At 39.5% G+C, this 25,365-nt stretch overlaps 1 long non-coding RNA gene across 1 annotated transcript in view; it reads right to left on the reverse strand.

Annotated features, from left to right (window-relative positions):
* Window positions 1-223: 223 nt before the first annotated feature.
* LOC114236878 (uncharacterized) overlaps window positions 224-25,365 on the reverse strand; it is a 41,345-nt gene continuing 16,203 nt past the window's right edge. Inside the window, exons 2-5 of the long non-coding RNA XR_003622721.2 lie at window positions 20,413-20,603; window positions 4,059-4,140; window positions 3,503-3,687; window positions 224-808 (exon numbers count right to left, since the gene is read on the reverse strand). This is a non-coding gene — a long non-coding RNA (uncharacterized LOC114236878). The remainder of the gene's footprint in view (window positions 809-3,502; window positions 3,688-4,058; window positions 4,141-20,412; window positions 20,604-25,365) is intronic.

Genomic DNA, 25,365 nt, shown 5'->3' on the forward strand with positions numbered 1-25,365 from the left:
GAGGATGCAGCAAGGAAGGACCAGCATCAAACATCACACGTGTGAGTGAGGAAGCCTCAGAGGTCACTCCAGCCTCTGCCACTATCAAACCTCGTTCTCATGAAAGGCTGCTTGAGAACCACCCAGCTGAGCCCAGCCAGCACTCAGAACCATGACGGATCATAATAAAATGTTGGTTGTGGTTTTATGTGAGTAAGTGTCAGGCTGAATCAGTCATACAGAAATAAATAACTGGAGCAGGCCTGGTTGGTTCTCAACAAACATCACATTTACTTCAACAGCAGATAAGGGAAGGCAACAATGTCTTTTGATCTTTTTCTCCCTTTTTGTCTTACTCTCCATCATTTTCTGTTCCTTAGTCAGGCTCTCCTTATATCCTCAATCTCTCTCTCTCTCTCTGCAAATCCAGAATTTTCCCTGTAGAAGAGAGAGAGAGAGCCAGGGCTCTCTTCATACCTATAAAAGGCCGCTTTTTTTTCTTCTCTCTCTTTTGGTGTAAAAGAGCTCAAATTCTTTATTAAAAACAAAACAAAACAAAACCTCTTCCCATTTTCCTGTTCTTTACTGACTTTATTCCTCCTTCCCCAATGACCTTTGAGTCTTGTGTGTTCTTTTTAGGTTGTAAAAATTAACAACAAGATACTCTACCAGTGATGATCTTGGCTATAACCTCACCCACATCTGGAAAGCACTGTTGTTTGGGCCACCTTCAGATCATCTTGCAGCTGCCCCACCCATCCGCTGCAGGAGTCCTGACTCACTTCCCCAGGCAGTACAGGGGGTCCGCAGGCAGCAGCTGCATCAGGAGCTTGAGTGGGAAGACAGCAAGCAGGGTGGTCAAAATGGCTGTGAGGATGCTGAGTGCAGCTTCAGAGGAGGTCTCATAGGAGGGATGCTCAGACCCTGTAACCTGGAGACCGGCCCGGCTCACCTTGCACGAAGAGGGAGTGAGGTCACTCAGCAGCTGATAAAGCATGGAGGCTGAGGGATAGGCAAAAACTAGACCAGAAAATCCCCCCACCCCCTATGTGGAAGGGCGTGCATTCCATCTGTGCTGCCCCTTGGGAGTAGCCTGCGCCCCTGCCTTGAGAGATCACCTGTGACAAGCCTAGGTGGGCGCACATGGACAGAGTGATGCCCCTGCACAAATTCATGGAATTCTGGAGGAGCACGGAGCTGTTCAGCAGAGGAATGAAGAAGCAACCCCCAGGAACGCCAAACACGCTGCTAAAAAGACCACGTGCAGGGTTGGCCCAGCACACTAGCAGCAGGCAAAGTAATATCATCTCAGGTCAAGGAGAAAACCCACAGCCCAAAATAGCCACCCTTCCCAGTTGCCGCTGGGTCTAAAATTATACCATTGAAGATTTATTCCTTTGCACACCTCACTTTCCCTGGGGGCCAGTCTGGGTGAGGGCAGGGACCCATGCACCCATATGTCTTCACATTAAGGTGTAAAACGCCTGACAGCTCCATGGAGTTACATGGAGGTGGGAAAGGAAGGGAGGTGTTGAAAGGAGAGGAACAAGGCAAAGGAAGTGTTGGTGAGGAATACCAAAAGGAAACTTCTCCTATTTCAGAGTTTTACCCAGAAGGAACCTGGCTGGCAGCTACATCATAAAACAAAGGCCTGAGCAATTTGCCAGTAAATCTGAACCATGCATGTAAACAATTCTAATCATTTATTCCTTGAAATGCCTTTATAATATATTATTATGCAGAGTTGCACATGCTTCTACTTCAAATTGCCTAAAGCAGGGGTGGGGGCGGGGTGGCGGAGGAGTAAATGAAAGAGCAATTAAAAAGTATAACAAGAGGGAACATGAGGAAATGGTATCTGCCTATCAGGCTAGAACACAAAAGGAAGCTACAGACAGGTAATCAGATCATCCTCAACCAAAGTCTCCACTTCTGGGGGAAGATGTCCTCAGAAATTCAGGCAAGGCCTCTGTTTCTATATAGAGAAGTTTGGTTAACCTTACCCTAGAAGAGTAAGCAGTAAACAAAATAAAAACAAATAATCACTATTGGAAATACACTTGCAGTCCACTGTTCCAACAACTACCACCTCCATCCTATTCTATCTTTAAAGTCCTTAAGAAATAGACCAAAATGTCAGAATGGTAACCCACCCCCCCTTTCTTAAGCCACCTCTTGAGCAGAAAGTTAAGTACATGGATGCCAGGGATGAGCTTTAGGCAGAGGCAAGGATACAAATAGGGAACAGAAGAAGGAAAAGAGTGAAAGGCAAGGAAAGAGAACAGAGTGCTAAGAAGGACAGGTTCCTGAAAGAATGAGCAACATGTTCACACTGTTTGGCTGTTTCTAAAGGGCTGCCACTTAACTTTACCTCCAGTCCTCCACATTCCATGAAGGAAGGAAGTTTTACTCCCATTTTTATGAATGAGAACACTTTGGATGAGAGAAATTCGCTGACTTGCCCAAGGTCATACAGCTGGGTATTTGGGGACTTGGGCAGGTCTTGAAAGCTGAGTCTAACTAAGTAAATCCCCTGTTCCTTCTACTCTAATAGTCTTTGGAGTTACCAAACCCAGGGATTCAAGAAATGTTTCTCCTGGGTCTGTGAGTAATGTACTGATGATTTCTGTAACTAAGATTTCCCTTCTTAACCTTTATTCATTCATTCACGCAGCAACGATTGAGTTTCAGCTAGCTCTGGGCATTGTTCTAGGAGCTGGAGTTCACCTTCATGGGTGAAGGGTTCTCCTTCCATCTATGTCACATAAACAACTCCTTGATTGTCAATCTCAACTGTCCCCTTTGCAGGGGGACAGTTGACCAGGCCACTCCAAATGGCCCCTGGCATCCTTTCCTAGTGACTCTTGTCTAATTTTCCCATAATACATAAGACACCTGAAACAATGTAAGTCCTATCTTTATCCACTATTTTACTGCTTGTCTTCTCTCTAGAAAACCAGGTCCTTCAGAGCAAGGACCTTCTCTTATTCAAAGCTGTCTCTCCAATGCTTTGAACAATTCCTGCCCATAATAGATGCTCAATAAATATGTCTCCAATAAATGACATTGAAAATCAAGGAGAGCTTTTTCCAGTGCCTACTATATGTCCAAAGCAGTATGAGACTGTTTGCATCAATCATCCCATTTTTTCAAGATTACACGTGCCAAAATAGAAACTATGTGAAGAAGATAGGGTTTTAATAATGGCAGAGAAAGTGCTTGGAAGAATTAAAGCTCAGTTTGAAATGCCTGTACCCTGTACCACTTAATGCAAGAACAAGGGCCATCTTGTGACATTAAAAGGTAACAAATTTAAAATGAATAAAAGGAAATACTTTTTAAAACATCATATAATCTACCTGTGGAATTCACTGCCGCAGGATATTATTGAGGCAAATAGTCTAGCAAGATTCAAGAAAGGATTAGACATTTATATGAATAGGAATAATATTGGCAGTTACACTAACTAGGTTAAAAAGTTACAAGGCATGTCCGTCCTGGGCTCCAGGGCATAACTGCTCACCAGCTGCAGTGAGGAAGGAATTTCCCCTTGTGATAGAACATTGCATAATTGGCCAGATGCACAATGGCTGGTATTTTTGCAGTCTTCTGTAACAGAGGTAGAGACCGCTGCCCAGGGGAAGTTTCTGGAGAAGTCGAACCAATGACCTCTTAACATGGTTATTTCTGTCTTCGTGTTGTATAATTCTAAATAGAAGGTAGAGAGGACACATAAATTTTGGGGGATTTGTACCTGAAAATTATTCAACTGCAGAAAGCAGAAAGGGTAAAAATAATTTTCTTCTTCCTGATGATGAAAATATTTCACAGAATAAAATCATACTCTAGCTGTAATCTTATTAGCAGCATAGCCAATAGTTCCAGGAGGCTACCTGTGCAATTCCAAACCTCAGCATGCTAGAGTCCTGGGAAAAGCTTATATAAGGGCATCATCCATCCATCTTTCATGTCCATCTAACACTATGCCTTCTGCATGTGCAGTTAACAAATATGTGTTTAATGAAAGTGCATTTTTGCAGGTGTGGTAAGCAAAGCTGTTCATAATGCAGTCCACTCACATTTTGAAGCTTTTCTCTTTGTTATAGAGTCAGGCACTTCCTTTGATTCTTAGTAATGCATATCCTCCTTTTTTTCTTCATCCTAACACGGAAAACCAAAAAGGCAGTTGTTAGCCGCACATCAGAATACAAGCATCCATAATAACATGTGAACATATTAAAGAAAACATCAAAACTAAATTATTCATTATACTAACTTACTTTACAAACCTTAGTTATCCAAGTGTAGATAAGACTCTAAGGAAACTGTATCAGTGTTTGAACGATTTAAGAAAGAATATCCCCCAAATTGTGGGACAAAGAACACTATGCAAGCCAAAACATAAAGGGGAATTTTAATTTAAATCCTCAAACCATCAGTGAACCCAAAAGATTTCAAAGTAGAATAAAAGTAGATAGATATGCAATAAAATGTTGTATAAATATTAATACGATGGGCTCTTGTTATCCACGGATTCCTCATCTGCATGTTCAACCAAGCAAAATTTGATCCACAGTTAGATGAATCTGTGGATGCGGAACCTGCCGCTAGGGAAGTCCAATTGTACTACATCATTTATACAAGGGACTTGAGCATCCGCGGATTTTGGTAACCTCGGAGGTCCAGGAACCAATCCCAGATGGATACTGAGAAACGACTGGAGAGAGAGAAACAGAGACAGACCATAGTTATCATTAGTATTTTCAAATATGTTCTCACACAAAATAAGTTAAGAACCACTGGTCTAGGACCCAGTCCACCAGAAAATTCTCAAGTCACGCTGGACAGAGTCTTTTCCATCTACATACAAGAATTGCTCTCATTAAGATTTGCTTCCTTAAGTTGGCAGAATAATATTACTTAGATTCTCTTAGTAAAAGATCAGACATGTTGAGGGGATATGGGGATATATGTATAGGAATAGCTGATTCACTTTGTTATACAGCAGAAACTAACACACCATTGTAAAGCAATCATACTCCAACAAAGATGTTAAAAAAAAAAAAAAATGTAAGATCTAATTCCCATCCAGAGGAAAGACCTTACACATTTAAGTGTTGTTTCAGATAGCTACCTGTCATTTTATTAACTGGTGGAAGATGAGTCTTTTCAAGTTTGGCTGTTTTCTCTTGGTTTAAGCTTTCCTGTTTACTTTTTCATGTGATTATCATAAGAATAGAGCTTGTCAGATTTTTGTTTATTGGTGTTGGGTTTCTTTTAGGTTGGGGTGCTTTTTTCTTTCTTTCTTTCTTTTGTGGTTGATGATTGTTTTTTACTCAAAATTAACCACATAGCATGAGGAATTACATGTTCTATAAGGTCTGTCATCAACCAGGATGGGGTTCAACTTTCACCCTAGCAGTGTTACTTTAGATAAACCAATTCCTGTGACCCTCTTTCCTCATCTGTAAAATGGAGATATAATAAATTTGGCTTAATCTGGGGAGCAGATTAAAGGAGACATGACTACAAAGCATTTGACACATTGCCTTTTATATATTAAGCAGACAATAAATTTTATCTATTATTATAATTCTGCATATCTTGCCTGTGTATTTGTAATCATTAAGAGTGCATATCCTATTTCAATATTATTACAGCAGCTGCATAACAATGAATATCAAGAAAATATTTTATACTTCCATTTCCTGTTCTAACTATTATAAGCAATAGTTTGATGAACATTTTCGAGCATAATCTTTTTGGTACTGAGAATGGATTCCTAGAAGTAAAAATTAATTGGTCCTGGGTTATAAAAAACCTCATGGCTCTTGATACACATGGTCAAATGATTTTCCAAAAGGGTTTTGCCAACGTACCCTCATCTCAGCTATATAGAGTATCAGTTTCACTGCTCTTTGGTGAATAATGGGAATTACTATTTACCAGTAATAAAAAGAAAAAAAATTAAAATAATGAAAAGACTCTGTACAAATAAGCCATTGTGTTTCCAGATCTAGGAAAAAAACATTCTCTGAATGATACAAATTTCCATTCCTTCAACATCAGCAAGTTTCCGTCCAAGTGTTTTCTCAAAGTGTTATATTCAACCTCTCAGGAACTTTTCATCCTACAGTCACACACCTTGTAGTTTTCTGGCTGAGTGAAGTCACAGAGGGGAAGGAGCAGTTTCCTGGTTTCCTGCCAGCTGTCCAGTTGTCCCATGAAGACCAGCGATTCACTGCCTGCCACTGACATGAAAACACTGCACGCAGGACCATTCCCAGAGGAAATGGGACCTAATGAGACTCATACCTAAATATTTTCTTGCAAAGTGTAATACTGTAGAATGACACAGCCCACATCTGACCACAAAACATGGAAGGTATAACCCAAGGAGGCATATGACCTGAGCCTTGAAAGGGATAATCTGAGGAGGAACAGTTGGTTTGTGCCGCTTTGCAAGAGACCTAAATAATAGCTGGTTTTGTGTCAAGAGAGAAAAAAAAAAAAGGAAAGAAAAGAAAAGAAAGAAAGAGAATACTTTGGCCTTTGGTAGTGAATTTACTACACGTGAGAGGTGAGGGATTGACAATGTTGACATGGAAATTTTCTAACTCGAGGTGACCAAGTAGAGGCTTTTTCTTCCCTTTCCACATCAATGTCCTGCTGACCCCCTCTTTCTCTTTAAACAAATCTTGAGGAGCCCCAGAATTTCATTTGAAATCTATGTGGGCATTGTTCTAATAAGAAAGCATCTGACCACCCTCCACACCAAACTCTCCGATGAGAAATCTCTTTTAAGATGCTGTCACTTAGAAGACTAGTTCAACGGCTTCTCCTGGCTCAGTTACAATGAAGTATTCACATAAAAGGCGCACATCACAGTTGGGCTCTTTCTACATTTATGGATGGTGTAGCGTTATTTATTAAATTCCAGAATCTGGTGTTGGTTAAATAGGCTAAAATGATTAGTGACTCCAAAGATGGAGACCATTGGCATGACATTTTATCCTGGCTCCATGGATGTCTGCACACCTGGGTATGAAGCACACCTAAAAGCAGGCAACAGGGTAGAAGGGATAAAGACTCAGCCTCCTATCGCTACTACCTGTGTGACCCTAATCAAGCAATGAACCTCTCTGGGCCTTTGCTGCTACTCTGTTAAATGGAGATAGTAACACCTGCCTTGCAGAGTTATGTGAGGAAAGCGCCAGCTCCCAGTACAGGGGAGATTTTTATGTCTACACACATGAGCGCACACACACGCATATGTGAATATGTGTGCGTGCACTTCAGTTTTTGAAAATCAATTACACCTCTCCCTTTTTATAGCTCACAAGGTGAGTTTTGAAAAGTCAATCAGGAAAGGAAGGAAAGAAACAGATTTTCCTTTCCAACAAGAAAAAGCAATTAAACGTCAAATATGAACTGTTCCTGGGAGTAAATTTTTTTAATGGGTTAAAGGCTTGGCCATTATAGACCTCCGATATGTAATTTCTAAGAAAGGACCAGGTAATATTTTTTTTTTAATTAAGTGGAAGATAAAACGCTAAAACCAGTGGATCCATTCAGAAACCACTTTTTTAGCCATTTTCCAGAGCTTCCCGATTGCATCATGCCTTTTAAGAGGCCCGATTTATTTAACAGCACTTTATTTTAAACCTTCATTTGTGAAAAGCATTGATTTATGATGGGCTGATTAAAGCAATGGTATCTTAAGCAATAATTATTTCAATTATTGGACTTTCACCAATGTGCATTATTCTGGCTTGCTCTCCATTCTTTCCCCATTTTGATTCACTATAAGACAATATGGTAGGTGACATAATTTTGAAAAATTCCTGTACAAATGTAACATGAGAAAGAAAGATATAGACAGATGGACCGCTGTACCCTTTTTGATGAAGTGAGGGTATTGTATTTTAATATGCTCTGACAAACTTGAACAAGTCCCTGATGGGCTCCTACCCAATATCATTTGGATTATTCAGAGCTCCAAGCCTGCTCTATTCTCCCTGGAGCACAGAGAAGTCATAGGAATGTACATACTAAAGATGACCCTTCGAAGCCTAGTACTTAGAATCTTGCCTTCTCTTTTCATGGACCTGGAGAAAACAGTTAAGCTCGCACTCAGATCTTTAACTCAATTCTAAATTAGCACTGATATAATGCAGACCAGATATTCTCTCCTGATCTGAGAGCCTGTCCTGTGGACCAGGCTGGTAAATAAAAAAGTGAAATTGGCCTGGAGTCATATACTAGGGAATAGTGGCAACTTGGAAGGAACCCTGTATAATGGGGGCAGCTGCTCCTGGGCCCCAGCTAATTGTCACCAGCTGTGGCCCAAACTGTCCCACATCTTTAGATTTTTCAAAAGAATCCAGAAATCCATATTGTTGTGTGAAGTTGAAGTTTCTCAGTTTCTAAAGGTTAGACAAGAACTGGCCAAATTTAGCCTGTAGGCCACCTCTGCTCTGCTTCCTAGTTGGTGCACAAGTGGTCAATCTATCTAGTTATTGGGGAGAAGATATGCCACACATTTTTTAAATTAACAAAGTATTTTTATTCCACGATTTCACAAACATTTAATGGAAATATATTATGTGCTAAGAACTACATGCTGGGCACTGGGAAAGCAAAAAGAAAGTAACACCTAGTAGCTGCCATCAAGGAACTGACAGTCTAGCTTTCATGTATATGAACTATGAAGGACTTGGGGTTTAAAATCTTAAGAGGAAAAGCAACCTAACATTGGGGCTCAATCTATCACATTCCTTTTTTGTACATAGCTCCTTTGTTATCCTTCAGGTAAGTTAGTTTGTCCCTATGTTCTGCTTTGAAGCTCTCTTTTAATTTCAGGACTACTCCCATGAATATTAAAGTCTACGTCATGCACATTCCCATTAAAACCCCCAACAGCAATTGGAAGGGAAAATTCCATTTGTACCTTGACAGTTTATCTCCATCAAATCAACTTTACAGATTTCTTAGTTTGGTGCTATTAACTAGACTCTTACATGATTTGAATCTAGCTATTCTATGCTGCTGTAGTTTTTATGAGAGCTGATCAGCAAATGCTTTATGTATTAATCCCTCTGGAAAATCACCTTAATAACTTTTTTAACTTTTTGGGGGGATTATAGAAGTCCCAAGACACAAACGAAAGCGTTTGGGTCCAGCCATTAGAATATTCAGTTTAGCACTTGAAAAATGATGCACCTAATTGTTTTACAGAAGAAAATCAGATCAAAGTTAAGATTTTTTCTTCTTAAACTCTGTAATTATTTCTCAGACTCCTACTTGAAATGCCTTAAAGTACTTCCATTGAAATGTATATGTGCTTTTTCCTCTCTTTCTTTTAAATATGTCTTGACTTTGCTGGGTCGCTTTTCATTGCCCTCTTTGATGGCACGACCTGAAAGGAAAGTCCTCAAACATCACCATCACTTGCATGGTATAGAAACAGACAAAACAGGTGGGGCGCGGGGCTAAGAGGAAGGCATTGCACCAATTTAAAAACAGCATTTGATACAGTCTGCAGCTCAAAAACAGGCAATTACGGGTGGTCTCATTTCCTTCTTTGCGTAGAATTCCCAGTCAACCCTCCGCATACAGATCCCCTTCCCATTCTCTTTTTCCCAGACCATCCCCATAGCAAGCTCATGTACGGCTTCTCAGGGAGCATTGAATCATGGGTAACATGCTCTGACTGCTGTGGGTACTGGACGTTGGGGCACATCTGACCCTTCTCATTTGCTTAACACAGCAGGCAATTCTTACAAGGTCACTGACTTTCTTAGTTGAAGCTACTTTGCTGATTCATCGCCAAACCCATTATTTGACAGATGAAGGATAAGAGACTGAGAGAAAGGAGGTGACTTGCCTGGGGTCACACAGCTGGCCACAGTGACTTCCATCTAGTGCTCTCCCTGCTGCCACTCATGGCCATGGTACTGTACAAACCTCGTCTCAAACAGAATTTTACTTAGGCTTCACAATAAAAACTAATGTATGATAAAAGCACAGATGGGCTCCTGCTTTGCGCCAAGAGCCTGCCCATCGCCAGAGACTCAACAATGAATGGGAAGCAGCCTAATCCTGATTCAATCACCTGCTGATGATTCGTCCCCCCTGAATTGATGCACAGAGCGATCATTGACTGAACACTGCCTAGACTGTAAAAGGAGGAACCTTAGAACTTTCTTCCCAACTTTTGTTTTACAGAGGAGGAAACTTGAGGCCCCTAAAAACCTTAAGAGCTAATTCACACCAGAGGCAGGGCTAGAAGCCGTGATGCTGATCACTGAGCCATGTTCTCTTCACTTCCATGCATCCATCTAATTCCGAATGCAACCTAACTTGGGGGCCCAACCTATCACATGGATCACAGATATCTCCTTTGTTATCCTTCAGGTAAGTTAGTTTGTCAAGTGCTCTGCTTTGAAGCTCCTTTTTTTTTTTTTTAATTATTTATTTATTTATTTATGGCTGTGTCGGGTCTTCGTTGCTGTGCGAGGGCTTTCTCTAGTTGCGGCAAGCAGGGGCCACTCTTCATCGCGGTGCGCGGGCTTCTCACTATCGCGGCCTCTCTTGTTGCAGAGCACAGGCTCCAGATGCGCAGGCTCAGTAATTGTGGCTCACGGGCCTAGTTGCTCCGCGGCATGTGGGATCCTCCCAGACCAGGGCTCGAACCCCTGTCACCTGCATTGGCCGGCAGATTCTCAACCACTGCACCACCAGGGAAGCCCCGAAGCTCCTTTTTAATTTGAGAACTAGTCCCATGAATACTAAAGTTCATGTAAGGTACATTCCATCAAAATCCCCAACAATTGGACAATGGTTCCTGGGACCCAGAGTTTAGCATGCAGTGACTGGCACAGTGCACATGGGTCCCAAGGGGCAGAGATTGGGGACATCTCAGTAAAGAGGGGCAGATCATGAATAGAGCCTCCATTCCCAGCTAGGGGCTCTTGGGTTCTGCCAAGCTCTGGGCTTAAACGTGAAAACTGGACAGTACACAAAACAGCATGTACCCATAGCTCTGACATATTCAAGACAAACCCAGAGAAGTGGAGTGATAAGCCAATGTCCACTGAGACCCTGGGGTTAGTGTTTGTACCTTTACCAGACTAATGGGCTTTTTAGGCTTCCCATAGATATATTTAAAATAGTAGCTGCAGTTTATATATATTTTCAATGACCTTGTAAATCAACAGTATTCAGTAATCTTAGCTGAAACTATAAGTGGCTGCTGGACCCATTAAAGAAGAAGTAAGTTAGATCTTCTATTTTTTTAAATATGGTCTTCCAGGAAGCTGCCTCTGGACATAAGTACAGAAAATTAACACAGTAAGTAAAGCATTATAGAACAGCTATTAACAGATTACACTAATAAAAACCAAATGGGGGCCTTAATGCTGCCCCTCTGGGAGAGAAGGACAGATAAAATAAACAACAGGAAAAGAATATGGAGTAAAGGAAATTGATTTTAAACAATAATAATACAGAAACCTCCCACCACGTTAAAAAAAATAAAAAAATCAGATCTCTAGCTTCACTTTGGGAAAGATAGAAAGACATTTTCACTCTGCCTTGGTAAGACTTAAGTTTGATACTAATAAGCGTGTTCTCCAGGCTAACAAATTGGAAAAATGAAGACGTGCTGACAAGGAAGTTCTTAAATGCCAGGCACATGGCCACAGGGACTATTTACTGTAATATCAAAAAGAGGAGCCCTTCCGGTCCCCTTCAGCAGAAGAGGAAATCTAAACATTTGGAGCTCATGGTCCGTCACGGTAGGACGAAAAGTCGGTTCCAATGATACTTGGCATTCACAGCAAAGGCCACGCCACACAGAGGAGAAGAAAGAGGAATAAGAGTTTCTATCTCCTTGGGAGGTGGTCAGGGGGATGTGTAGTTTAAGAACTGCACACACACACACACCCCCGCCCCAGGTACAGCACTGCCAGTTGGCTAAATCCTAAAATCCTTGAGTGTGCTCGGGGTTAACTCTATGTAGAAATTTATAGTAGAGAAGGATCTCTTCTTTCCATTTTGTTACCTATAACATGGCCCATATCCCTACCTTCAAACCTAGCCGGAAGCTAACAGTTCGTCTTTGTAAGTGCCTGCAAGTTGCCAAGTGTCCTCCAATATGCCTTACACATGTTGTCTCTCATTCCTGTATTACGCTTGCAAGGCAGGTAATGATCCACAATCAGAGTTGAAGAAATGAAGGGTCAGGGTGATCCAGAGACTAGTTCCATTTCCCATCTTGTAGACACTCACCCTTCTTCCTTCCCATAGGTAACCCCGGCAGGATCCCTAACTGTCGCTGTTACTCTTTTCCTCACTCTGTCTTCACATATTGTTCTCACCAGCTGAACCCATGGGGCCACTCCTTTTTTGCGTGGCATTTGCAAAATCCCAGGTTATTTTTACTTTTCACTGGCAAAAAGTCAGCAAATTCAAATGAAATGATAATTTCTATGTGAGAAAAATAGTTTAGCATTTTCTTAAAATGCAAACTTAAAAAAAAAATCTTACACAAGACTCTAACTTTTAATTTGGCAGAAAATAGCCTGGTGGTTTCGTGGGATACACTAAGGAAAACAATAGTGGTTTAAATGTGTTGGTCTGAGAATTGAAGGTGAGCTTTACCACAGTGAAATGTGGGTGTTTAGACTAGAAAAGAAGCATCGGTAGGTAAGTGATGGGGTTGTCTGTATGGAGATAGACCACTCGTGTATTAAAAGAGGAAGACTTGTCCAATACTGGACAGAGAGGGGCTGGGAGGTATACAAGGGAACCAGTGAACAGAAGGTTCAGGAAGGGAGGTTGAAATTTGAAGCCTTGAACACATTCTAAAAGCTGCAGCCCTTCAAAAATGCATTGTATTCAGGCCACCACACGTGGTAGTAAAATATTGGAGTCATTCCAAATAAAGAATATTTTAAATAATGTGGAAGTTTACTCTTTGGTAATAAGACAGGGAAAAAATGAATAAATTATATAATTTGAAGGAAAGGGACAAAATTATCATTATCTGCAGATGATAAGATTTAATTAGATGGCTCAAAAGAATCCACTGGCAAACTCTTTGAATAAGAAACCAGTAAAGTGGGAAAATAGAAAATAAAAAAGCAAAAATACAAAATAAAAATCACTTTCCTCAGAAAACAGTTATAAGATTTAATAGAGAAACTGTATTCACAATAGCAATGAATACATTTGACACCATGCACATTGAAAAATACATGAAGAAACTACAACTTTAATAGGAGCTCATGTGAAAAAATAAATGAGAAGGCATGCTTTACTTCTAAATGAGAAAACTCAGTATTAAAGACCTCAAATCCTCACACATTAATGTATCAATTGTCTTCTCTTACATTTTGAACTTGATGAGTTCTTATGGGATAACAAATAAGGAGGCATAACCCAGAAAACTAATTGTAATGAGAAAAAAAAAAAACTTGCATTACTGGATATAATATAAGCATATTCTTAAATTGTGATAATAAAAATGTAGGGTTTTGGCAAAAAAAGTGATGAAGACAGAAAGATAATGAATAAAATTTTAAAATAGAGAAATAGGCCCAATAACATACAACATTTAGATCAGTGAGGAAATAGATTCTTACCACACAGACCAAAGACGTGACAGATTTAAATCTTTTTAAAAGAGCCACAAAAGCACTAGTAGAAAATATAGGTTAATATTTCTCTGACCCTGGGACGTGCCTTTCTGAACATAAAAGTAGAGGAAGAAAAGTAGAGGCCTTTCTGAACATAAAAGTAGAGGAAGAAAGACTAAATGAAAATAGGCATGTATTTAAATTCATAAACATATACATTAAAAATCCATTAACAATTAAAAATCAAGTGACAAAATGAAGAAATGCTTGCAATGGGCAATAGTGAAAGGGTTAACAAATTTAATATGCAAAGAACTTTTACAACTATATATGCAAAGAACTAACACAATTGAAAAACTGAATAGAACTTCTACAATTTTAAATAAATAGGAATTAAAATAACAGACAAATAACATACACACAAAACAAGACAGCCAAGAAACATGAAGAAGTTAGCATCACAAATAACCAAGGAAATACGAATCACAGTAGGTTATAAGTTTCTTATTTTAGTTTGGAAAGAATTAATGATGGTTTGTGAATTCTGTATTCTCATTCACTGCAGGTGGGAATATAAACTGGCATAAATACTTTGGAGGGCAACTCTGCAAATTTTAGCCCCAAAAAGCCTTTGACCCAGGAATTTCGCTCACAGTAATTTCCAGAGGGAACAGAGATCCACGCAAACATTTTAAAAAGGCAAAAAGTTACAAAGTTACACGAATATCTAACTAGAGGTCAAATGAATTATGCTACCTTCAAATAAGGAAATATGATGCCAACATAAAAATCATGTTTTATAATAGTTTTAACAACATGTGCAAATATATATAAGGATTTGTCAGATGGGAAAACCAGATTCCAACATAGTGGATGACAGCAGGGCGTCAGTCTTACTTTTCCAGCATACAAATATATGCATGTAAAAAAGGAGAGGAAAAAGATGAGAAAATGTATATCAACACGTTGACAATGATTATACACAAGCGGTGGGACTAGAGGCAATTTGTATTGACTTTTTTGTGCTTTTCCATAATTTCCAAATGTTCTGCGATGAACGTGTATTATTTCTGCAATCAAGAAAAACATTGTTTCATGTTTGTTTTAAATCCTAGCTGGCTGGAAGCGTGGAAGTGTGAGGTAGGCTGCCTGGAGAGGATGCTGCAGGAGTATAAAGGGAACTTCTCAACCCCGTGTGTCTATGTCTTTACCTTATCCTGGCTTTTTTTTTTTTTTTTTTTTTTGCTCTTTTTTGTCAGTTCTCGGAAAGTTTGCAGCTTCCAACACCATTTTACATGCTCCTGCTGTGAGTGACAGAGCAGTGTCCCAACAATACTTAATGTATTTTGGGTCAGGGGCCCGTGGGTCAGCAAGGTTATTAATAAACATCGCCTCTTGTTCTAATTTGGGTCCCTTCTCTCCTTCTTGTCTCTCCTCCTGCCCTGCTTTTCCTTTCACATCTCTTTCTGTCTGACCCTTTTCCCCTTCTCCCTGATCTCAAAGATTCGGCCTTCATTTTAGCTCGACTTCTGGCACTTTTACCGTAACACTTTTCTGATGTATTTGTTGGTCCTGTTAAGTGTTCATAGGGAATTTCATTTTTGAGGAAAGATTTTGTGTCCTAAATCGATTTGACATGGGCTGATATGATTCTCTGATCTGACATGCCTGGGAGATTGGGGAATAAGTCAAATCGAGGCAAATGTGGATGAGCAGGGGAAGGACCCTGTTTTTGAAAAAGAATTTTTGTTAAACAATATTCACCAACCACAGAATTAGCCCGATTTAAGAGGCCACTACTACGATCAGCTCTACACAAAAGGAAGAGAGCTGGAAGGCAGAAGGCAGCTTAATTTTATTATTATTTATTTTCTATTATCTTTGATGAGACAAAAAGAATTTAAAGAATTTATCATGTATATTTGGATGTATGTACACCCATTTTATCTTCCGTTTTAGAGCTTGATTTATGACCTCAGCTTATATTTAGAGTAAATCTTGTTGTATTTTTGCTGATTTTATTACACAAATAGAAGTGGCTGCAGGGTCATCACCACTACCAAATTTTTACACACCAGTTCTTCAAAGCCCCTGAATTTGGTACAAATTCAATTTTTGTTTTTACTTTCAACATTTTCTAACTGCAACTTCAAACCAGACAAGATTCCTTTGTCAACTGAAAAAAGTCAATTCCTACACACACACAAATTTGCAGGTACTCTTTCCAAATTTATTAAACTTCAGTTGTTATTTTCTTCTAATAAACGTAGCATCGCATCTCCCATCAGAGAGTTCAGAGTTAAATGTGCCAATGGGAGTTACTTAACAATGATAGAGCAACATTTTTATACCGGAAAACATATAAAAAGAAATGTATGATTCTTTACTGAATTACTCATACTTTTCAAATTTACCTATTGCACTTTTTCCTGTTCAAGAATGCCTTCTTTTTAAAATGTGACCTAGACTACCCTTTTTAGAATGAATGGAAGTCTTTTAGAATGATATAATTTTTTAACACATTATTAACATGATTAATTCTACTCTAAACTAGGGTCCTCATATTGAAAAAACTGAAGGAAAAAAAAATGAAGAAATGGCAAGGAAGCTAAATTTATCCAGAAGGAAGATAGTTTTCTATACCTAAACTTATTATCATGAAACATACTAGTTTTGTTGCATTACCAGAATTGCACCTGAGTTTGGTCTTTCACAAACTAAGACAATCTATGTGAACTTTGAATGAATTATGCATTCCGCTTCTTAATATGGTCACCCTTCACCACTGTACATTAACAGTCAGACAGGCAGGGATCCTGAACTCAGTTCAAATCACCATTGGAAGTGGCCATTAATCAGACTTGAATAAATGTCTAATTTGGTTCCTTGCTTACTCTTCAGTTTTTGATTTTCCTTTTGAATAGATTATTCTTATCTGTTCTTTAACAACTATCAAAGGATGAGACTAGCTTTAAATGTGCTCTGTTACATGTGTGGCCATTTGTCACACACGGGATAATATTTATTTTCTTTAAACGCAGTATTTTTCTTAATAGACCTAGGTTTGCATGAGCAGTAACTTATTAGACTGTCTTGGGGAAGAAGAGAGGAAAAAGAAGAAGGAGGAGGAAGATTTTCTTGAGTGCCTACTATGTACCGTACAGTATGACATGTGCATCCATCCATTCGATGGAGCTTTTATGTTGTGCTAAGTGTTTCACACATCTTTTCTGGTATTGTCTGCACAGCATGACAGTGAAGAAGAAATTGTTAACCTCAGTATACAGATGAGAAAATTGGGGCCTAGAGATGTTAAGCAACATGTCTAAGACACACAATTAGTGTGACATGAAGCACGGATTGGCACCCAGGCCCTGCTCGCCAAACTATGGCACTTTCAGTGATTATGAATAGACTTCATTGTCTGCAGTGGCAAGGGCTCAGAGTACAGATTAAACCCTGGAGTTTATTGTAGGCTGGGCTTGAGGTCAATGACACCTGATCACTTATAAGGTATGACTTGGGGTTGTCTGAAAAGCCAAGAAAGACCTCCCGAAGAATTACATTAGTTAACATGGCAAAAACATTATGAAAGGACCAAAAAGAAATTCTCATATTAGTATGAAATATATATATTATAACACCCATGACACTCTCTGACTCAGACTAGTGGCTTTCAAGAGGTGGGCATCTATGTGCCCTTGTTGTATGTATTTTAAATATTCTCTACTTAAAGAGGGTCACTGGTTCCAAGATGTTCCTCGAAATTTTGATATAAATGTTCTGAGGATCATCTCTGTATGGGAAATTTTTCCCTCACATAATCAGGTTGGATGCAAAGCACAGTTTTATGCCCTGTAACAGGCCATTTTTTTCTTCATGATCTCTCTGTTTCGGCTGCTTCCAAGTCCCAGGCTGGGATCCTCAGGCTGTGGGATGAGGGTGGTGTGGCAGGTGTCAGGCTACAGTTCTTCATGCTCTAGGGATAAGATTTCTTATGAAAACGGGCAGCTTTTTCGTTCTTCCTCAGCCTTTTTTTTTTTTTTAAAGGATTTTCTTATTTATTTATTTTTTTATTTATTTATTTATTTATTTATTTTTGGCTGTGTTGGGTCTTCGGTTCGTGCGAGGGCTTTCTCCAGTTGCGGCAAGCGGGGGCCACTCTTCATCGCGGTGCGGGGACCGCTCTTCATCGCGGTGCGCGGGCCTTTCTCTATCGCGGCCCCTCCCGTCGCGGGGCACAGGCTCCAGACGCGCAGGCTCAGCAATTGTGGCTCACGGGCCCAGCTGCTCCGTGGCATGTGGGATCTTCCCAGACCAGGGCTCGAACCCGTGTCCCCTGCATTAGCAGGCAGATTCTCAACCACTGCGCCACCAGGGAAGCCCCCTCAGCCTTTTTAACACACAGCCACATCTCTGTTTGCTGCGCCTGCTGTGGTTGTGTCTGTACTGAGCTAAATTTATGCTGCTGACAACTCGCATTGAAGTGCATCGGTAGCACAGAGTCAGTGGGAGTTGTGTGTATATAAGCGCGGGCAGCCCTTGGCCCGCTGAGTGTAATAGCATCTCTGCCTTGGGAGATTATGGGTATGATATGGGTGATGCGTAATGGATGGGGCCGTCTGTGTACAAATTTCCAATGACTTGCTACACCCCTTTAGGATGGTGGCTGTCAAAAGTGTTAGCACTTTACACACACAACAACCACGGATCCTATTACCGGTGGCCCCTGCGCTCACAGACTGGCTCCTCCTCCACCTTCCAGTAGGTAATTGCTGCAGGGGTACCTACTGAACATATACAAAGGAGAAAACACGGGTGGATTTTCTTCTTTGAGCTCCACTGTATTAATAGAGAAGGAGGAAAATACGGAACGTGTTTGAATTAGCCTGGACGGAAGTTCAAAGGGAATTCCATGTAAAAGATATCTCTGAAAGATTTAAATTAGCAACCCGAGGAGAACTTGATTTCACATACAGAAACTGAACCAAGGGGGGCATTATGTTGCTATGCACTTAAATCAAGACCTACCCTGATGTCAGCGCTTCATTTGGGGTGTTAATGGAAAGGTACAGAGATGTGGAAACTTCCACGCTGTGGATGATGTTTAAAACATTTAAATTGTTTATCATGTCTTTTTGAATGAGTCTGCCGATGGCTGGGGAATCTACAAAAGTTTAAACATGAAGATCTGACTAAGGAACACTAGCATTCTTGGGTTAAGAGACTTTTCATGCTAAAAATAGACAGCGTCACCTCTCAGATTGGGGCAGGCAAACTAAGCTGTATCCTTGCTCTTTTTCTGAGCTGAGACTAAACTTCATTGTGTGATTTTCTGGTCTTCCAAGCTAAACTGAGACATAACAGATTAGCATCAATAAAGACACTGGTGACCATGATGATCATTCCTAGAAAAATTAGGGGCAAAATAACCACCCCGATGATGGCCTGAGATTGAATGTGGACAACCTCTTTTTTTATAATAGTATTGAAAATCTGTTAGCATTGAAAATCATAGCATTGATTATATTATCTGTCTGCATCTAGTGTCTAGAACACTATGGAAACTCACTCATCCATATACTCAATTTACTAGCCCTAAATATATTCCAGGCACAGTGCTAGTCTCTGGAGACACAGATACAAATGAGAGACTGTCCTTGTCCTTAGGGACCCTGTCTTGATTTATTTTCATTGTATAATAAATAGTGTATGCTATGTACCTGTCACTAGTCTAAGTGCTTTACATATATTAACTCATTTGATCATCAAAACAACCATAGGTATAGTTATATTATTATCCCCCATTTTACAGATGAGGAAACTGAGGTACTAAATCAGCAGGCCCAAGGCCACACACCTGGTATGTCAGCAGACACAGGATTTAAATCCAGGCAAATCTAGTTCCCAGAGACCTTACTGTTAATGGCTGCTTAGGAGCTAATTAAAGAAATAAAGCTTTAACTATTTTCAGCATAACTACTAGTGACATCAAAGAGCCTAGAAACCCCAGAAACCCTGGCTTCTGCAATATTCAGATCAATGATTGGGCAAAACTGTAAGAGATTGAGAAAAAAAAAAAAAACTAACTAACAAACAAAAAACAAACAAAAAAAGAAAACTGTAAGAGACATGCTAATGCAATTTGTAAAGGAACAAAAGATGAGAGAGATAGACTCTAAAAGCCACCAAAAGCCAAAACAAAATGCAGTTTAATGGGGATAAACATGAGACATTCTTAAATGCAATAAATCCCCCATACAAGCCCTAGATGACTGAAGTCTGACTCCACAGTATGGGGGCTCCTTCCTGACCAGGGCTCTTATTAAAGTCACATGACATGATAGATAGCACTGGTCATGAGACTTCTGAATATTTTATTTTTTTCTGGATGCTTCTTAAGAGACTCTGGCAAACTAAGGCCAACTCAGGAAGACAAAACTTCTGAGTCAGTGTCATATGGGGCACTGGGGAATTTAGCCAATAAAACAAAAGCAGTGGCTTGAAGGGATGGGGGAGAATGAAAGTTACCTTCAAGGGTTTGAAAGTCTGCCATATGGTGTAGGGATGCAGTGGTTCAACTGTATTGCTTCTGAGGACAGACTCCAACTCTGTAGAAAGATGCTCCAGGGACACGGTTTTGGTTCCCATAGAAGGAACAAAACTTTCTAAAAACAAAGCTCCCAATAGTGGTAGCCTGGGGGAAAGGGAACCCTATCCCTCCCATCTGTCTTAGGTGGTTGGCCAGGGCTAACTGGCAACCTTCACCCAGACCTTCACATATTTACATTACCTGTCTTGAATGTACAACTCTTGAAAATGCTGAATCGGTGTCTGCCTGACCATCTGCCCATTTCCAGACCTCTGGCTTCAGTGGGAAGTTGGACCAGTGTCCTCCAAGCTTCCTTCCAAGGGAACCGTTCATGACTTCTTGATTCCATTATGGAGCCTTGAATTCCACAATGTTTTAGAAACCGGTTATCCCTGTTGTATAGATGAAGAAATATCAGAGGGCTTAGTAACCAGCAGAATTAGAGGCAGATAACATCTCCCCCTCACACATAGATTCCTGCTCACACTTGAATAACTACTTCTACACAACCAACCTTAGCATTGTTACAGAGCAACTTAGCCCTAACCTTATTCTAGAAAATTGGTCTGGTCCCCAGTGGCCACTGTATCATTTAGCTGAGAGCTTACTATCATTTCTAAGTTAATTTGTGAGTTAATTGTAAATGTCAGGAAGCTCTGACACTGCCAAAAATGGTAAATTATTGAGATAGACCAGGGTCAGAAGAATCCAAAATTGAATAAATTTGGTTGTTGATCAGTTTTTATCAAAAAAGTATATTGACATCCAAGGGGACTGGAATGCCCTCAAATATGAGTTGCCTCAGAAGACAGCCCCTCCATGAAGTGGACCCTGGATTACGGGGTAAAAAATGTTTTCCAAAACAAAACAAAATATTTTCCGATCCTAAGATTCCCATAATACTCCACAATCACAATGCCAATCACGTTTTCATCTAAATGACTATCTAACCTATAGAACTTTAAAAAGAACTCCGTCCCTGCCTCTGGATACATCCAGTTTAATGGTCTAAATGTGGTACTGAAAGTGGTTAAATTCTAAACCTCTGAACATGTGCATTACGGCTATTGGTAAAATAATGACTCGTCTTTTCCACACCACTGGGTTTGGCAGGTCTGTGCTTCAGGAATAGATATGCCTCCCATTCTTCTTGCCTTCTGACCTCTGTGGTTCCTTTCTCCCCCAGCAAGGTCAAGCCCTTAACATCAGGATTATGTTGAAAGAAAGACGAATATTTTCCCCAAACTTCTGGAATTATCAGCGTTACATAAAGTGGGGCTGGCCTCCTTAGTAAAGGGAGAAAACGAAATCTCATTCCCAAATGATTCTGACCCATATTGGCCTCCAAGTTTCGGCCAAATGATGCCTCTTTTTTGCCCACATGGCTGTATTTACCATAATCTGTGTCTCTCCATTCTCAGCAGTACAGTCCTCAGGGTAATGATGCCACTAACTCCCATTTGTTACTGATTAATCCACAGCATATTGGAAAACGGAGTTAAAGTGGAATGCAATGGTAATTAAGCAAAAGATGTCAGAGAGCCTTTACTTTTAACTTCTTTTGCAAAAATCATTTTTGAGGAGTGGCAAACTGAAAAACCACATCCTGACACAGCATCCACAGCCCCTTCCCTGAGAGAGAAAATGCACGCTTTCCTTGCAGAGGATCTGTGTTAAACATCTTACCTGGAAGACAACATTCAGTTCCCCATTCACTGACATTTTAAGGCAAGTAACAACAGGGTTTTTCTAGCTGCTTTTCTCTACCCTCAGACACACAGGTCAAAAGAGAAGGCAATGTTAGGCTGAAATTTCCGTAATTTACAATCTCCAGTTTGTGGGCCAGAGCCAAAGGGCTCTTGGCTACAAAGTGTAAACAGAGCATTGTTGCCTCTTAATCTGGGTAATTGGTCCCAAATGCTGTTGCCACTTTTCAGATCAGATGCTTTACATACTTTTTAAAGAACCTGGAACTTTTCTCCTTTGGCAGGGAAAAGTTTGGAGCCTTAACTCAGTCTTTTCATCAGCACTAAGACTCCTATAAACAGCCGTGTGATTTCATTTGGGGGCCTGTAAACACAGGAGACTGGGGGCCCCGCTTGGAGAGTTCCAGTTCATGTTTGAATGTTCATCCATCTATCATTTGCTCCCCCATCCAAGCCAACTTCAGAGTGTTTACTTAACATACACAGCTTCTGCAAGAGCTGAGCAGACAGGCCACCTCCTAGAGGGTGCCCCCAGTTATCAGAAGCCAGGTTATGTCCCATTCCAGCAGAACGTGTTCTTATCAGTACATGCCTCAAGGGTGATGCACCGCAGTGAATTTGGCCTAAAACCAGTTGTTCTGTGACATCATCTTCTGGGAGAAGTCCTGGGGATGCCGTGGGAGAGAAGACAGTGTGTGGTGTTCTGGGAGGAGACGAGGCTTGGGACGATGCAAGGGGTCCACAGGCTGCATGACCCTGGGCAGGTAACAACAACCTCCCTGAGCCTCGGTTTTCATATCTGCAAAATGGAGCTAATAATATAAACTTCACAAACTCATCATGAGAATTAAATGAGAAAGTGAATATAAAGGTTATGGGGACATTCCACATACTATTATGATGTAAAGCAATTTTAAAGCCATATGGCTTAAAAAATACTTTACATCATAATAGTATATATATTAATAATAGTATAGTATATATATATTACTATCATATAGTAATATATGTAATAGTATATGTATTATATTATATATATATATATATATATATGCCTATCTTTCTGCTTCAACCTACACAAGGCAGGGAACATATTTTTGTTTTCCTGTGAAATCTCTGACTTAGGCTTCAGTATTCCAAGAAAATATAGCTTTCATTACCGGTCTTGCAAGAAAATGACAAAATCTAACTGAGTTCCCTTAATTTGTTTTTCTCTTAGACCTTCCTCTTTACCTATTTCCAATCTCCCTGGTGACATTTGTAGGCCTTCATTTTTCTTCTAAATATTTCTAGAGTGCTATTGAGTTCTATATTAACTATTGCTTCTCCAAGTTTTCCTTATTTAGTTCTTTTGATCTTTCCTCCCAAGTCAATCTCTCACCCTGTCATTTTTGTACTTTTTTTCTTTGAATTCCAGTCCATTTATCTCTATCTCTTTGGCATTAAGGTAGTCTACATATGTAGCATTCCAAGTAGACACTCAGCAAAGACTTCAGGGAGATTTGGGACTTCGACTCCCTTCCTACTTCTGGGTTAAGAAGATTAGACAAGAATGAGCTTTCTCGACCTTGGTTTCTGCCATTACATTTACTTCTGTTCTTAGCAGTTAAAAATGGGAAAATACTTCTCCTATGTATAGTCTGTAGCAGTTTGTTTTCCAAACAACACTGCAATTATATTTTCTCTAGGGAGGCAGTATAGCATTGTGCTTAAGTACAGAGATTCCAGAACCAGACATCCTGGGGTTCAAATCCCTTTTAGGAGCAGTGTAACCTTGGGCAAGTTATGTAATTTCCCTGTGCCTAGTCTTTCTTATCTGCAAAATGGAGATAATTGTGTTTGTTTGGTACTGTTATGGTCAACTAAGTTGAGTTAATACATGCAAAGTACTTAAAATTGTGCCTGGTTACAGTAAGCACTCAAGAAATGTTGGTTACCGACATTTCATTTAGATTCTCCTTTTTTAAAAAATCGTATGCATATTTGACTGTCAGTTTCCCCTCTGGTCTCTCATATGTGGTCACATTTCCACATATATCATTGAAAATGGGCTTCATATACTGTTCTTCCCTACTTCAGAATGTTACAGGAAATACGAAGTAAAACAGGACAAAACAGCAATTCCCAAATCATCTAGCTCTCTTCCCCAGCCCATCATCTCTTCATCATTAGCTAAAGTGGGATGAAAGTTTTATTATGAACCCAAAACACAACTGTAGTTTACCCCAAAGTGAGTGAATCTGGGTTAGCTTTAGGAAAACCTGGTTTGAATTTTAGGTGAACCTCCTTTTTACTCTCAAATGCCAAAAGAGGATTTACAGTTTCAGGTGGATACCAAATGAAATTTGGTAAGTTCATCTGAGTTTTACTTGGGGTTTGTCATTTGAATGAACTCAAATTTCATGCAGCCTTAATCCTTATATTTATGGTTTTCCTGCCATTTTCACCTCAGTTGATAAAAAACATTTTTAAATAAAAATTGAGACATGCTGTTCAATATTTCAGCAAATTGCAATATTTTAGAGCATATACATTTCTTTGTCTCAATATATAACTATGAGGAAAATACAGTTTTGGTAATATATGCTTTAATGAGTCATGCTATTTTTGCAAATATTCTCCTTTACTTCATACTGTGTTTATTAGCCACAAAATTCCAAGTTGACCAGACAATAATTAACAAGATTATCTATTTCTGTCAACATTTAAAGATCTGCAGCTGCATCAATTTTTAATCCCTGGCTCAGGTAAACCATGATTTTAAAATCAAATTTGTATTATATAAGCTTTCTCCATTTTTACATTTCTTCCCCCCAGAAGTCAGAAGCCCAGACTTTAGCTAATTTCCTCAAATTATATGCTAGAGGTTTGAGGAGATTTAAGGATAGATCTTTTATGTCAAAATGATAGGTTCACAGTTTGTGACTGATGATCTTGGACATATAAATGATATATGCCCATTAAATAAAGAGGCCTTTGGGATGAGAAGATTAGGCAAAAGTGAGTTTAGGGAAATTTCCAAATCCTACATTTGCAGAGATATGGGCAACATGCTTACAGTTTCTGTTTTATTATAAGGCAAAATAATCTTAAATAACTTATATATTGAGACTAATATATCAATGAGATTAAAAAGATTATTTGCCTAGAAGTGCATTTTTCACTCCAATAGTTAAGTAGAAGCTTTGCAGTTACATTACTTTGAATACCTACTTTTTTAATGGAACTAAACAAAGTTACTCTGGGATTTAAAAAAAAAAAAAATTCTCTTAAGAAATGTGCATTAGATAAAATTTCTCCCAAATACTACTGATACTTTTTCATAAGTTAACCACACTTTATATTATTTAAAAAATTAAAACCTGAAAACACACACACAAAAAGTCACACTTTTTTTCTTCTAATCTGTAGTTCCCAAATGACTGGTAATAAAAATAAACTTTACAAC

This window comes from Balaenoptera acutorostrata, chromosome 3 (genome assembly GCF_949987535.1).
Source record: "Balaenoptera acutorostrata chromosome 3, mBalAcu1.1, whole genome shotgun sequence".
Classification (NCBI taxonomy): domain Eukaryota; kingdom Metazoa; phylum Chordata; class Mammalia; order Artiodactyla; family Balaenopteridae; genus Balaenoptera; species Balaenoptera acutorostrata.